The sequence below is a fragment of the Neovison vison genome, chromosome 12 (genome assembly GCF_020171115.1).
Source record: "Neovison vison isolate M4711 chromosome 12, ASM_NN_V1, whole genome shotgun sequence".
Taxonomy (NCBI): Eukaryota; Metazoa; Chordata; class Mammalia; order Carnivora; family Mustelidae; genus Neogale; species Neogale vison.
Genome location: NC_058102.1, coordinates 33,033,710 through 33,051,005, shown reverse-complemented (window position 1 = coordinate 33,051,005; position 17,296 = coordinate 33,033,710). Strand labels below are relative to the sequence as shown.

The window sequence follows — 17,296 nt, the reverse complement described above, 5'->3', positions numbered from 1 at the left end:
TTTCAAGACAAAGAGGGTAAATTCAAAATAACATTATCAGAAACGATGTGAACAATACTATAGACACAATCCACAGTAAAGTTTCATAATAGTACTTTATGAATAGTTTTATGCTAATAGTTTTATGTTAATGTTTAAAACTAAAACTTAATGTTTATGTTTGACGTTTATGCAATAATTTAGAAACAATAGAGAAATTTTCTAAAAGACAGAAACTGTCATAACAGAGGATCATCCCTTTATCCATTAATAAAATTATATTTACAATTCAAAAGTTTTCCACAAAGAAAATTCCAGTAGCTACTCCAGTGAATCCTATCAATTATTTGAAGAAGAAATAATATACAAACTTAGAAAATTTAGGGAAAAAAGCATTTCCAATCTCATTTTATGTCTTTATATCAAATGAGATAAAGGCCTGAAAGGAAAGAAAAATACAGCCCAATATTTCTCACAAACATAAACACAAAAATCTTTAACATGATTTTGCCAAAGCAAATCAACTTACATAGATGATAGATGCTACATGATGACCATAATTGCAATATATTCCAGCAATGCAAGTTTGGTTTGGAATTCAGAAATTAACACAACTTGATATATATAAAGTATAGAGAAGACACATAAGATCAAGATCATCTCAAAAGATACAGAAAAAAATGTTTGAAATCTAGCACTCATTTATGATAAGAACTTAAGAACTTAGTAATTAAATCTTCTGAATCACATAAAGAGTACATATGAGGAATTTGAGAGGCAGGGTGGGAGGTTTGGGGAGTAGGAAAGGAAAAAAATGAAACAAGATGGGATTGGGAGGGAGGCAAACCATAAGAGACTCTTAATCTCACAAAACAAACTGAGGGTTGCTAGGGGGCAGGGGGTTATGGAGAGGGTGGTTGGGTTATGGTCATTGGGGAAGGTATGTGATATGACGAGTGCTGTGAAGTGTTTAAACCTCGCGATTCACAGACCTGTACCCCTGGCACTAATAATACATTATATGTTAATAAAAAATTTAAAAATATATTAAAAGAAAGATTCACTTTTTCATTTGAGAGAGAAAGAGAGAGAACAAGAGAGCACATGCATGACAGAGGCGGGTAGTTGGATAGAGCAAGAGGGAGAGAATTCTTAAGGTGACTCCCTACCAAGCATGGAGCTCAACGTGGGGCTTGATCCGTGGACCCTGAGACAATGACCTGAACCAAAATCAAGAGTCAAGTGATTAACAGACTGAGCTACCCAGGAGCCCCAATTCTCACCATTTCTATTCAACATTGTAATGGAAGCTCTAGCAACTGAAATTGGACAAGAGGAATGAAAATGCAAAGGTTGGTATGAAAATTTTAACATCAGATAATATGTATATACCTATGAAGTGTAAAAAAAAAAAATACATGGAGGGGTACCCAGGTGGTTCAGTGGGTTAAAGCCTCTGCCTTTGGCTCAGGTCATGATCCCAGGGTCCTGGGATCAAGCCCCACATCGGGCTCTCTGCTCAGCAGGGAGCTTGCTTTCCCATCTCTGTCTCTGCCTACTAGTGAACTTTGTCTGTCAAATAAACAAAATCTTTTTAAAAAAATACATGGAGTAATAAGTGAACTTAGCAAGACTATAGGATAAAAGGTCAGTATAAAAATTGATCGCATTTTTATATACAAAAATGGAAAATGAAAAATTTAAAAAGGTTAACATTAATAGAAGCATCAATAAACATCAAGTAGAATTGAATCCAACAAAATATGTGGGTGATCTCTATTATGGAAACTATGAATTGTTTCAGAGACTAGTAAGGCCTAAATAAAAGGAGCTATGCCATTTTCATAAAGGAGAAGGCTCAATATTTTTTAGGATGTTAATTCTTCCTCATTTCTTAGCTTTAGTACAAGTTCAAACAAAATATCCTAAGAATATTAGCTGATTCTAGGATGAAATGGAAAAGAATCTAGAATAGTCAAAATAATCTTGAAAATTGATACATTGGTAGTTACACTAACGTATTTCAAAACTTGTTCTTAATCTGTAATAATAACAGACAAATGTAACAATAGCAAACTTCAAGTATTTAATAATGCACAAATGGATGAATAGAACAGTAAAAAACTCACACAAATACTTTCAATAAATTTTGGAATAAGTTCTGAGCTAAAAATGATTCTTGATCCCTATGTTTTTCAATACACAAAAATTAACTTAGCTGGTTCATAGAATTGAATGAAAAGCTAGAAGCAAAAAGATTCTAGATGAAAATATAGGAGAATGACTTTGGAAACTTGAAATATGCCAAGATTCTTAGCACGTAAAATGCCAAACAATAATAGTATGCATTTACTCTTCCTACTATAAATGCTTTCAGAGAATGACATTCTAAATCTAGATCTAGACAACATGGAATCTGGAAAGATCATGCTCCTGAAATAAAGGTAATCTACTTAAACTAGTTTGGTGAATACTGGGTTAAATACCAATGTCAGTATAAGAATTCTTTGAACTTTTTTTTTTTAATTCTTTGAACTTTTTATAGGCTAATGCCTATTCTTTAAAAAAGGTATTTGGTATAATATTTTTCAAATTTCTTTGATAATTTCAAAAAGATTTATTATCAGTTATCAAAAAATAAATGATCACAAAATTTCTATTTACATGTTTCACTGTGTATGGTATAAAGAATATGTTTAGGAAGTTAACAGATTATAGGTATCTTGCTCTTCTGCTCTTCAAGTATAAATAAGTATCTGACCTCTTCTTTTTTGCATTTTACAAGTTGTTATCCTCATGAGTATTTCCTCAAATGTGTCTCTCAGAGATAAGCCCTGTGTTACTGATATTTTATTTCAGACTTCCTGCTTGATGAGTTTATCGAGTATTTGTCAAAGTCATTAGCAGTTTCTATGCATATTGATAATGCATGTAGTTTCTATGCATTATCAATACTGATAATGATTCCTCCTCTAATTTATTTTGTAAAGTGAAGCCAGACTAAGTGGAGTACATACACCTACACAAACCACAGACACATGTGTGGGGGTGCACATATGTGCATGTCGGTATATAGCAGACATCAAGGGAAAATCCTCTAGTACCTACAACCAGATTTTTCTGTATGGACTGTCATTCAAAATAATCACACTCTTATTTTCTATGCTTTTAGAAGAAGAAGAGATTGGAAATGTTCAGGGGACACAGCTACATGCCAACAGAATTCCAAATTCTTTAAGCTAGCGTTAAATCTTCCACAATCTTGCTCTAATCTACTTTTAAGTAAAATGTCCCTTCATAGCCAAATATAGCATAATACATCCACCTACATTTAGGATGGTAAGTAATAAGCAACTAATTCTTACTAATACCTTCTTCATGACTTTCGATGTCCATTCCCTGTGCCAAGAATTCCTTCAGCTTTCTTCAAAGCTTATGTAAGCTCCATTTTGGGTACTCTTTGTAGTTAAAGCTCTACTGTATTTTTGAAAGTATATATTGAATTTCCTTATTATATATTGATTTTACAAAATGAGAGTTAACAATTTTAATAGTAAATCTATAGACTTTTGCACAGTTTCATACATACATATGTACACAGTCATCTCAATAAATTCTTGTAAAATAAAAGGATGTTTTTAATAACCATGGATTTTTATTGTTTTTCTTTAAACTATTTAAAAAGATACCTACAGAATATTTCATAACTACTCTTGGACAATACTAGTTATGTGTGTCATGGCACTTAATATTTAATAAATTTGGTAGGCTTTGTGTAGTGAGGAAGCTAATGAAGTCTGAAGCTTGCTGATTTCTCTATTTGTATACAATGTGTATTTGTAATTATTTTGTTAAATAAACCGGTGAGTATATAACACTTGGTACTATGTATTTAACAAATACATTACATTTCTTATATTCCTATTTATAGAATGATTTGGTTTTCATTATCCAACCTTACTAGTTCAACAAATTTTATTGACTATTTATTATATTCCAGGCATGATGCTGGGCACTAAATATTGTGTTTAAGTTTTATAAGAAGCACAAAAATAAACAAGTAAATATATTTCCCTCTTCTCTCTATGTTTACTTTTACTTTTTAATAAAATATAAATAAAATGGTTAAAAATTATGGCAAATGCCATGAAGCAAAAAAAAAAAAAAAAAAAAACTTTGTAAGAGGTGATTTCTAGGTTGAATGTCATTTTAAAAAATGACATAAAAGCTAGTTTAGCAGAGTCTGAGCTATTCATGTAAAGAACAGAAGAAACTTTGTGATACAGAAAAGTGTTTAAAAATACTGCTCCAACAAAATACTTAAATCCTCTATCTCTAACAAAACAGTTTTCTCTGAATCACTCTAAAAATAATATGAATTTAACCTATGTTTTTAAATAGTTTTCCTTAAAAAAGAAATGCCTCCTAGTGAAGTTATATAATAAGTTTGTGGAAAACATTGAAAATTCAAAATTTAGATTTTTATCCCATCCTCAATAGAAAAAAAATTAGAAGGACAAGGGCAAAAATATGCCCAGTTATGTGTACTTTGCATAAAGTATATTGGTATTTTTGTTGTTGTTGTTTTATGAACTAGCTTGCTTGCTTGCTTGCTTTTTACCAGAGAAATGCTTAACAGAATATGTTGAAATCCTAAAATAGTATTATTAAGTATATTTATTTCACACTCCTATTTATTAAGAGGCCTTATAAGGTTTTAAGGTCACAATGTAATTTAAAGACTGGGAAACGTGATGAATATCTTATTTAAACACTGTAAATTATGCATAAATGATAGAATAAGTTCTCACAGCAATGCCCTACTTATGCTTTAATTCATTAATAAGAAAATTCTGGTTCCTGTTAAATATTCCACATTTTCACAACTAGGACAAATATCAAAAGACTTCTACCATATAAATGCAGCATAAAGTCATCATTTTTATCCAGTTGGAAGAGTTTTCTTTTTACAACTTCATGAAAAGATCATTTGTTTTGGATTGCAACAGAGAGTATAAGAAACAATGTTAAATTTTTAAAAATAGCAAAAACATATAAGTTTATATAGTTACTTTATCCACCATTAAGACTGCTATCACGCACACTAAAAACACTTTAAAAAGATTTCTCTGATTGCTTTCATTTAACTACCTCTTTTCCATTTGCTGACTTAATTTTACACAAAATGGAGCACTCTTAAAACCCAAAGGAAGATATTGGGTTTCAGTTTTATATATCTCATGATGGAAATAATAAGAAAAAAAGGTTTTTTTGCATATGTTAAATATCCCACATCCAAAAAGATAGATCTAAAGATAGTACTAAAGTCTCTCAGCACAATTTTAACACATAAAAAATAAACATCTCTTTCATGTCCTTTTCAAATTTGGACTAGTGTCTGTCTCATTTTCCAAGGTATGCCATTTTCTCTCAAAATATATATGGGGTAATAAAGTGGAATTTCCACAGCAGAAAACTATACTGTAAATAGGAAAAAAAAAATCTTTACTTTCTAAAGCTTTCTGAGCTCTGCTTCTTCTTCTTCTTTTTTTTTTTTTTCTAAGTACAAGTAATGCCCTTAAGTACATATGCCTTTGTTTAATAAATAAAGAAGCCATGGAAATGCATTAATCAAGAGTTAGGTCATTATTGGGTAACATATTTAAACTATTTAATCATCAGAATAAATGACTGTGCTAACAACAGAAGGGATGATTAATTTTTTTGTTACAAACACTTGCATATTAATAGATAGTTAAATTTTTGTCAATCCTTTTCCTGTTGAAACGTTCCAAGAGATCATCTAACATATGTTCAAATTACCAGCTTTCTAATAGATAAAAATTCAGTAGCAAGAAGTTCTATGAATCAAGCACGCACCATCCCGCAGCATAGGTCTGATGACCCCTGAATGTGACCTGCTCCCAGAGGAAAGCAATTTAATGCTCCATGGCACAGAGAACAGTATTATGAATCACAAAACCTCCAGATAAATTAGTGACAGGTACATCTGAATAGGATTCTTTCTAAGTCGCTTATCTGTAGCCAGGCAAGCTTGTTTCCCCCTCACTTTCAAAGATAAAGCCACTTGGCATGTGGCTGTGGCAGATTCTCACAAAGCAAACAGCTACCATCGTCCGTTACTGAGGGGAAAAAAAAACCAACAACAAACCTTCTTATTTCAGGTACTGTGTACTGTGACAGCAAAGGGGATAAAGTGAAAACTATCTGCAGTGGGAAAGTCATCAATCAATACCAGGCCTTATGTCTTCTCTAACTTTCATAAGCGCGGTGCCTCTGGCTCTTTCACTTTTATTTTTGACAGTTCTGATACCCCAGAGTTGCAGCCATGGCAAAGTTCAAGAACAAAACAACAGGTTGTTAAAGACAACTTATCAGAGGCCAAACAGGGAGAAGAGATGCCAAGAATTAGTAAGCAGCTGAAAGACGGATCTATGACAGAACGGCGCAGAAAGACACAACAAACTTTTACCTTTAGCAGACTATGGATTCCATTTGAAAAAACAAAACAACAACAACAACAACAAAAAAAAAACAGAGAAAAACTGAGATGCTAAATACATGCTCTAAGCACTTAGGGAGGTTGATCATAGAAAAGATGAAAAATAAATTATGTTCAAAATAACACAAAAGATATGTATTTGTGAGAGAACTTATTTACATATCTTATCAACCACAGATACAATGGAATAAAAAAAACTATAAACTGTATGCTTTAAACTGAATGTCAAAGAATAGCACAAATGTACGGTCTTTAAAGTTAAACATTAACTACAAAAATTCTCTGAAAGGAAACAATAAAACAGAAATATCCCTTTTCACTTTCCGCCCTTCTTATACTTCTCATAGTCTATAATTACCCTTACTCAAGACTTTCATTACATATCTTAATAAAGGCCACGTCATATCAGAGTTAGTTATATAGCATAGAATTCAACAGCCCAAAAAAAGAAAAAAAGAAAACAAAAAGCAGTACTCACGTTTCAGGTTCTGTTAGTAGTCCTTCTCAGGCAAAATCAGGGTTGTGCTTTCTGGGTGAATCTGTGTTAAACCAAAATGACAAAAATCTCAGTTTCCCATGGCACTGCCACTTAGAATGCATACAAATAAATCCCCAGTTAGTCAAGGAGAAAAAAATTGCATTAAAGAGTACTGATTTGTAAATTTGGTCTTTTCAAATGCAGATAATGTTTGCCCCTACTCTTCCTCTCATATCTTTGCAAAATGTCTGCCCAATGAACTCATTACTGTAGAAACTCAACTACGCCTAAGGTCAGTTAATGAAATTCAGGTTTAGGATTAAACTTCATAAACATGCACAATGGGGGCACCTGGGTGGCCCAGTCAGTTAAGCAGGTGCCTTCAGCTCAGGTCATGATCCTGGGGTTGAGCCCCACAGCGGGCTCCTTGTTCCACAGGGAGCCTACTTCTCCCTCACCCTCTGCCTCCCCTGTTTGTGCTCTCACTATTTCTCTCTCTCTCTGTCAAATAAGTAAAATCTAAAAAAAAAAAAAAAAAAAAAAGCACAATGGTTGGGCACCTGAATTTTAGAGAGACAAGGATGATGCTAGAAAGAAAAAAAACAAAAAAACAAAAAACAAAAACAAAAACATAGTTAAAGAATGTACAATATGATAGATTCAGCTAAATTAACTACTGTCCTGTATATGAGGTGATTCACAGTACTCTAAATGTATAAAAATGAAAGCAAATCCACTTTGAAAACATCAATGCCGTATCCAACGACACTTGGGAGAATATAAATATAGCTACTAAATTTACCTTCTTTGAAATTACACAGGTTTAATTAAACTGGATGTATGTCCTTTATAGCCACAATTATTTAAGCAACATTAAACACCACTTAAAATATGGAAGAACTTTAGTTAGCAGGCAATAAAATTATTATTTCTGCTCTATCTAGCTACTGTGTTTATATTGAGTTATTTATTTACAATGTACTTTAACGTTATCAGTAATTTTTTTAGAAACGTCAGTAAATGGAGAACTAAAATGTACAATTAAAACATTAAACTTTACTTGAGAAGTACCATATTATAATAATGTTAGTTAATTTTTTATGAATTAGAGAAAACTATGAAAAGTAATTAGAACAATTAGTTTAAATAGTTAAAAAGCCAAATGTCATGTGTGTATTGTTGAACACCTTATTTAAATTATATACATAAAAAGTCATGTAATAGTCCTAATCACTACATGTCAGGAGTGTTTTACTGTATAATGGAGTGTTCAAATTTTCTGGTTAATTTTTCATTAAGTCAACAAATAGCTCTTGACTAAGATCACCTTATAATTCCTCTCAGCTTGACTAAACTTTAGAAGGGTTTCTTTCCTTCACTCTAGGCCCTTGACCTCTCTTTTCTTAGAACATTTGCTTTAAACTTGCAATTGTGAATTTTTTTTTCTGCCCCTTTGAGAAACAAATTTTCTCCCAACCTCTTGTCAGTTTTACAACCCATATTATCTCCAGGACTTTGGAAGCCATACCTTTGAGAGATAATCATTCAGATAGTGCCTCTAGTATTGTGCTAAGTGAAATAGGACAGAGAAAGACAACTATCATATGATCTCACTGATCCGAGGAATTTGAGAAATAAGACAGAAGATCATAGGGGAAGGGAGGGAGAAAATGAAACAAGATGAAACCAGAGACAGAGACAAACCATAAGAGACTCTTAATCTCAGGAAACAAACTGAGGGTTACTGGAGGGGAGGGGGGTGAGAGAGATGGGGTGGCTGGGTGATGGACACTGGGGAGGGGATGTGCTATGATGAGTGCTGTGAATTGTGTAAAACTGATGAATCACAGACCTGTACCCCTGAAACAAACAATACTTTATATGTTAAGAAGATAGTGCTTCTATCTCTGAGTCTCTATGTGAAAGTAGGAGCTTAACTTCGATAAGCACTATTAACAAACACAGATGCCTAATCACATTCATCATCCTTCCCCCAACATCTTGCAGTGGTTTTTCCACTACTTCATCTCAGCTCTTAAAAATCTCCCATTTTTTATTTCAGCAGTTAAGTTCAATACCTCTTCCCCACCTAAGTAACAGTCTTGAATAAAGTCTTCCTTGACTATTTAACACCATCTGGTACAATTTTTCTTTCACAATTTGAAGTGTCTTTTATGTGCCAGAATACTAGTAATTCAGTGGTGGAAAAGAAAGACATTATACTTGCCTTCAGAGTACCTACAGTCTAATGGGAGACAGCCATGTAAATTGACATATAAAATACAATGTGATCCATACCATAACTGCAAGAAGAGAATGGGGCACCCAACAAAAGTGGACAAATGATGAAAAGAACAATAGAATGAGTGTCTCTGAGTCCATCACTTCACAGACAATGAGGTGTGGAGGTAAACTGGAAGAGGAACAACGCCCCAGGAAGAGGACCTGGCGTGTGTGAAAGGCCACAGGCAAAATAAGCACTCTCTGCACAGAAATGTCAGATCAGAATGGCTAGATTGTCTAGTGTGACACAAGGAATGCCAGGAAATGAGTCTGAGATACCACCAGAGGAAGACAAGAAGAGGCATTTATGAAGTCATATAGTTGCTTATTTTTCTTTTAATTAACACATGAGGGGAGGCTATATAAGCTAAGGTTCAATGTCAAGGTCTCTGGTATCAGACTCTCAGACTTTGAAATCTGACTCTCTCTCTTACAAGTGGTATACTAGGCAAACAGTCCATTCTCTCTTCATCTGAGTTTCTCCATTTCATAAATAGGGATAATAAAAATACCTCGTGATGTTTTGTCAGGATTAAAAAGGAAATCTCACATAATATAGTCAGCACAAGGCTTGGTACATGGAAAGTGAGCAGTGGGGGATGATGATGATGATGACGACGACGGCAATCACCACGATAGAAAGTAATCTATGGCGATATTGATCATGAACTACATACTGTATACCAGGCCATAAGGGTCATGGTGAAGAGTTTGAATAAAAGAGAAACCACTAAAGAATTTAAACATGGAGAAATATTATCCAGTATGCACTTTTGAAACAGCATTCTGATTACAATTAAAAGAATGTTTTGAAAGTTGCAAAATGAATGCTGTAATCCAAGTAGTTAAAAATTTGAGTAAATATTTGTAGGGATATTAATGAAAAGTCCATGTGTGCAGAGTGATTTTTTAAAAGATTTTATTTATTTATTTGTCAGAGAGAGAGAGAGCACAAGCAGAGGGAACAGCACTCAGAGGCAGAGGCAGACTCCCCACTGACAAAGGAGCCCAATGAGGGACTTGACCCCAGGACCCTGGGATCATGACCTGAGCCAAAGGCTGATGCTTAACTGACTGAGACACCCAGGCATCCCTAGAGTGGTAGGTTTTTAATAGAAAGGCCTAATAATAGAGTAAATATACCTCTATGTATTAACCATTGTCTGGTTATAATTAATAGCACAGCCTTGGGGAATCTGGGTGGCTCAGTGGGTTTAAGTGTCTGCCTTCAGCTCAGGTCATGATCCCAGGGTCCTGGAATCGAGCCCCGCATCAAGTTCTCTGCTCAACAGGGAGCCTGCTTCCCTTCTTCTCTCTCTGCCTTGCCTCTCTGCCTACTTGTGATTTCTGTCAAATAAATAAATAAAATCTTAAAAAAAAAAAAAATTCTGCCCTTTAAAAAAAAAAAAAAAAGGAGCACAGCCTTTTACTGATAAAACTGGCCTGGGTTTAGGTGATAAACTATATAGTATTTGTCTTTGTGAGCTTTGATTAGTACATTTATAAGGGGAGTTTTGTTTAACCAAACAAAGCAGTTGAATGGATGCTCTTCCCAATATAATACATTAGTAATCATAAGAGAAAGAACTACCCTTCTTTTTTATATTTATTTTTCAGACGCAGCTTTATGCTACTTACATGTATTACCTCATTTAGTTCTAACCCTATGGGTGTTATTGTTATAGCCCTTCCACACATGAGAAAATTAGAGCATGTAGAAATAATTTGCCCAATTTGCATACCATGTGGAAGAGCATAGATTCAAACCAGACAGCCTGGATCCAGAGTCTGTCCTCCAAACCCCTACGTGAAAAGTGCTGTAATAGAGAAGTTTTTATAGTATCGGAAGCTCAGAGAGGAATACGGCAAGCTAAGAGGACACTAAAAAATCACACAAAGAACACTGGGGCACTAGGAGAAGAAACTTTTTCAATAAGGTAGAAAGAAGCACAAAGAAGATAAAATAAAAGTAGCTTTAAAAAGGAAAGGATATTTCAGGTAGATTTTAAAGAATGAATAGAACATTCGTCTCCTTGAAACTAAACATAGTCTACTTTAAAGAAGAATCTATAACGGTACATATTTTTTCTCTACCCAACTAGATCTGATCACTCCATCTTCTAAATGCTCTTGTATTTATTAAGAATTCTTAAAAATATGCTTGTTCATCCTAAATAAATCTGTAATCAACAACATTCTGATAGATTTCTATTACACATAAATGAAAATGTAAAATTCAAACTCCTGCAACAATAACTTTTTTCTTTCTCAGAAACACCAAGCTTCTGCTATTTCTTTTGGAAGTAAAATCTTCACTCAAATCTTACATTACCAGATCTATCTCATATATTTCTTTTCCTACTCCCTACATCCTTATTTAAGACATATATATGGAGCTTTTTTAAATGGAGAATATTTATTCTTTGCTAAAGAGATTTCCCTTTGTGCTGAGAGGACTCTACCTGCTGGTTCATTTTTGGCTCATTCCACCATACTCCCCACTCCTCTGACAATATGAGGTGGTAAAGTGTCTCTCCCTTTCCTCGCAAGTGTCACAGTTACTATTTTTCATGTATTTCTCTGACTATTGATGAAATTATTACTAATCGTAAGTCCCACAAGGGCATATGCCATGTTAGTTTTGATATTGTGATATATCCTGAAAGAGATCAGAATATGCCACCCTAACATATGGCACTTTTCAGTGTGGGTGAGTTGAGCTGAAGGTAATTGAGAACCAACAGATGCAGAAAGAAGCCTTCTCACAGCTTTCCTTACATGATTAAAAGCAAAAACTTCAGAGAAATGAAGACTGCCAAAAATCCCTGCTCTGGGAAGTTTTACATGAAGAAGATGGAGAGTCAGCACCAAGATGAGTCTTCACCGAAAACAAACAGCAATAGCAACAAAACCATTTACTAAAATGGCCCTTGTCTTTCATTAGTTTCCCCACATCATTTACCCTCCCACAGTTTATCCCTCCTAGGAGACCAAGTCCCCCTTTCTTTGTCCAGTCCATGATTGATTGTCCTTTGTCATTAATATTATATAAACTTCCAAATCTACCAAACTGTGGGATGTTCACTTCTTTTCTGTGGGGCCTCCATATTTGTAAAATTAAAATAAAGGAACATATGCCTTTTTCCCTGTCAATCTGTCTTTTGTTAGTTTAATTCATGATGATAGGGAAAATTTTTTTCTTCTGCTTCTATCTCCAGCACCTAAACCAATGCCAGACTCAATAAATATTTGACAATACATGGTGTGTGACTTGGCAGGAAACATGTACTTGGAGTGACTGGTTCATAGGGGACACCCAATGAAAACTAGCAGCTGAAATTACCATAGAAATGTTGTTGCAGGAGTGCTATGCCGTGTGTTGTCCTCATGATTATTTCTAGAAGTTAGACAAGGTACAAATGTAAATCACACACACACACACACACATACACACTAATAATAATAATAATAGTAGTAGTAAATAATAGTAATAGTAATAAAAGTAAACAAGCAAATAAACAATGAATAAATAAAATAGCTCAAATGAGATTGAGATAAGAAGTCTCATAGCTCTGTCATCATTAAAGACTCAGTCTTCCTGATTTTCCACCCCTAGCCAGTGGCTTCTACCTTCAAGTTGCCTGAAGTATTGCTCTTTTGTTCCACCCTCTACAGGTTTCAGCAAGCAAAAAATAGGAAGGGAAGAGGGCACAACAAGACAAGAACAAAAGCAAAATTTGGTGGGTCCCCTAAGAAGAGCTATCCTAGACACTAACCTATAATGTCTTATTGAAAGCCCCTTCAGAACTAAAACTGAAATGTGGGTATTTAGATAAGTCTATTGTCATCTTAAACAATATGCAATCTATTATTAGTAAGGTAAGTGAGAAAAATAACTATAATTTTTATTTTCTCTTATGAAAATGTTCCATTTTTAACTTCCTGAGCATTTTATATCATAAAACCATGATTTCTCTTTCACTAATACTTTTGGGAATAAATCTTGGCAATATAGTTTCTATCACATATTTTTCTTTAAGTTTACTTCTCCAAAATGATAAACTAAGGAAGTCCAGGATTAAAACTGGATTCATGTTCTGAAATATCAAGACTTGGGAAATATATTATGGGAAGAACAGAGACAAATCTCAGGTGCTCTCATAAACACATGTGAAGGTGCCAGGCTACCTTATACTCAGTCCACATTCAAATATACCCCCATCAACAATCTCTGAGACTTCAACATCTTAAGTAACCCAATCCCTGACTACTCTCTTCTCAACTCTTAAGAAGCTTCATTCAGTCAATCCTTGATGTTAATAACAACTGAAGTTAAGCCATGGCCACAGGAAGGCATTCTTCTTTGGCTTTTGAATGTGTGTTTTATGTGTATGTGTGCTTACATAGTAGTGAATGCTTGCAGTTTTGGCTATTATTTTCACACCAAACAATGAATCCATACAGTGATGACCTGAATTGGGACCAAGTTCGGCAGTTCTACCATTTCTTCATTCTGCCTTTTCGTTAAGTTTTCTTTATTTGTTCTAAGCTGAAAATAGCATTATCTGCCAAAATGAAATGAGAACTGCAGATTCTCAAATTTATCCCCCCCTTTCCTCTCAAATATTTGAATTTCAAAGACATGCTCTTCATCTAAATAAAGAAAATAACCACTTAAGAAAAATATGGGTGTTCTTAATAAACTTGAGAGGATGATGTTCTGTCCGAAGAATCAGGAGTGAATATAATTCAAAATGAAATTATATTTGTGTTCCTACTTTTTTAAGTTAATTTTAGGGATTCTTTCAAAAGAGAGTTCTTTAATTGATTAGGTAAGGTTTTGAAAAACTAAATAGACTACTTCTTTATTTCATGACAGTTTTGTTAATCAAAAGAAGAAAAGCTTACATGTCAAAAAAAAAAAACATAAAACTGCTGACTTCTGAAAAATTGCACTTTTAAAATTTTTGCCAAACACTGTTAAGCAATATAGTTAAACATAATTATATTCTTTTTCCCTACTCTTTCTTTTTGGTACTTTAGTAGTATCACACAGATTTCAATTGATTTTACCTTATACACATTAATGAAGACTACAGATATATTTAAAAATTCCTAAAATACAAAGAATAAGTTGAGAAAAAATGTCACTTCTTCTAAGTTTTAAATAGCCAGCAATCCAGTTCTCTTTTTTCTTAGTGTGTGTCTCTGTGTATCGGCAATGGTGGGATGACATCTAAAGAACCAAACACAAGATTTCCCAAGAGGCTGCTGCCCACTGGATTAATTATGAGACATCTTTAGTCAGCAAATAGAAAACTAAAATAGAAGACTAAAATAGAATAAATATAAAAAATGAAACTAAAATAGGAAAACTAAATAGAAGCTTACTTCTATTTGGTTTGTGCTGTTGGGACAATTATTTATTGGTGCATACATTTCTTAGAGCTTGTATATGTCTTATTAAAATTCCTAAGGAGAATGCTAATAAAAATAATAAAAGAAATATTCTATTATTTGTGTATCATTATCTCAGGTGTTCATTTTTTTTTATTTGAAAATTTTAACACAAAAATTCCAGACATATCAATATAATTCCCATATAATGCACTCAAAATAATGCAATACATTCATATTTTTGATAAAAACATCATACATAAAATTTCTTTTTACCCCCCAGCTTTATTAAGGTATTACTGACAAATAAAACTAGTGTACATTTAAGATCTACAATGTGATGTTTTGTTATATGTATGTATTCTGAAATGATTACCATGATCAAGCTAATTAACACAGCCACCAACTCGCATACTTTTCTATTTGTGATGAGAGCATTTGAGATCTACTTCCTTAGCAAAATTTTAAGTATACAATACAGTATTATTAACTATGGCCACCATGTAATACATTAGATATCCAGAACTTACTCATGCTACGTAACAGAAAATTTGTACTACTTGACTAATATATCCCTATTTCCCCAACCAGTAACCAGCAGTCTACTTTCTATTTCTATGAGTTTGACTATTTTAGATTCTACATATAAGTGAGATCATGTAGTATTTGTCTTTCTGTGCCTAACCAATTTCACTCAGGAAAATGTCTTCTAGGTTTGTCTATTGTCATAAGTGACAGAATAGCCTTCTTTTTCAAGGCTGAACAATATTCTACTATAAATAATTTTCCGTTCCATTTTTTGTGTGTGTGTATGTGTGTGTGTATGCACACACCACATTTTATCTATTCATTCATCAATAAACACTGAGGTTGTTTCCATATATAGCTAATATTAGCTATTATGAATAATGCTGTAATAAACATGGAAGTACAGATAGCTTTCTGAGATAATGATTTTTGTATGTTTTGTATTTACTCAGGTGTAGGATTTCTGGAACAAATGATAGCTCTATTTTTATTTTTCATGGAGTTATTTATTTATTTATTTATTTATTTTTAGTGTGAGAGAGTGAGAGAGGGAGAAAGAGAGAGAGTGAGCTGCAGGAGAGGGGGCAGAGGGAGAGAATTTCCAGCAGACTCCCCACTGAGTGCAACTCCGGCTCAATCTCACAACCCTGAGATCGTAACCTAAGTAATTTAATACATTTACATTTAATTATTGATAAGGACTTGCTATCATCATTAGCTAGATGTTTCATGATTACTTTGTAGTTACTTTGTTCCTTTCTATCTTTGTAATATATATATTTTTTAGTTGTCTGCTTTGCTTTCTTCATCTTTTGTCTACTAGAGATTTTTTCTTGTGTTTACCATGAAGCTTACTTAAAACATTTTTTAAGTCTTTATTAAGCTGATAACAACTTAATTTTGATGTATGCAATTCTACACTTTAACTTCTCCTCTCACAAAATATGTCTTTGATACTAAAATTTACATCTTTTATATATTGAGCATCCAAAAATTACTATAGCTATGATTATTTTTAATTATTTTGTTTCTTGACTTTTGAGTCGAAAGTGGATTATATATATCACCATTATAATATTAGATTCTTATGAATTTGAAGATATTCTGACATTTACAGTAAGTTTTCTACTTTCATATATTTAATGTTTTTGCTATATCATCTTTTCTTCCAACTTGAAGAACTTCTTTTAGCATTTCTTGTGAGGTATGTCTATCAGATATGATATTCTTGGTTAACAGTTTGGGTCTTCAGCCTGATTGGCATAGGGGGCCAGCTTGGCACTAGGTGCAGGCCTTGGTCCATAGGGGTAAGACTGGTCCTGAGTCTTTGGGGGCCAGACTGGAGGTCTTCTGGATTGGACCTTGGTCATGGGTCCAATATAGGCTGGTTTACTAAGTCTGTTATATAGCTTGAATTCTTTTCACTTAAATCTTTAGAACATTTCTATTTCTTATAGCTATGTATTTATCTTGCTTGGATCTGACCCTAGCTTTCCTAGATTATATATTTAAGTAATTTCCTCAGAAAAGGGTTTATTTACAAGTGAATTTTTTTGCATTTTTGTTACCTAAAGCTATCCTCATGTGGCCCCTGGCACTTGACTAGCTTGTCTGTGTATAGAATTTCAGAGTTTTAAAGGCATTGCCTCACTGTATGTACTAAGTGTTACAGATAGCTGATGATTTTAATTCTTCAGTAGAGGGCATTTTTAATTTGTTTCTTCTCCTTGAAACCTTTTAGATTTTCATTCATTCTTGGGAGTCAGAGACATCATAGTGATGTATATATGTATACATATGTCTATGTATACATACATACATCATATATATAATGATGTATATATGTATATATATACACACACATATACATACACACACACACACACACACACACATATATATATATATATATATGTATTTTATCTTCTCTTTTTCTTTTTGGTATTGGGCAACCTTAAAAAATCTTGGCATGGGGCACCTGGGTGGCTCAGTGGGTTAAACCTCTGCCTTCGGCTCAGGTCATGATCCCAGAGTCTTGAGATCGAGCCCCGCATTGGGCTCTCTGCTCAGCAGGGAGCCTGCTTCCTCCTCTCTCTGCCTGCCTCTCT

At 33.6% G+C, this 17,296-nt stretch overlaps 1 protein-coding gene across 8 annotated transcripts in view; it reads right to left on the bottom strand.

Annotated features, from left to right (window-relative positions):
* The window catches only part of MGAT4C (MGAT4 family member C), a 710,876-nt gene that overhangs the window by 308,990 nt on the left and 384,590 nt on the right, over window positions 1–17,296 (bottom strand). For all 8 annotated transcript variants that reach the window (XM_044228891.1, XM_044228890.1, XM_044228888.1 and 5 more), the window contains one exon: window positions 6,981–7,041. The gene's annotated coding sequence lies outside the window, so the exon portion shown is untranslated. The remainder of the gene's footprint in view (window positions 1–6,980; window positions 7,042–17,296) is intronic.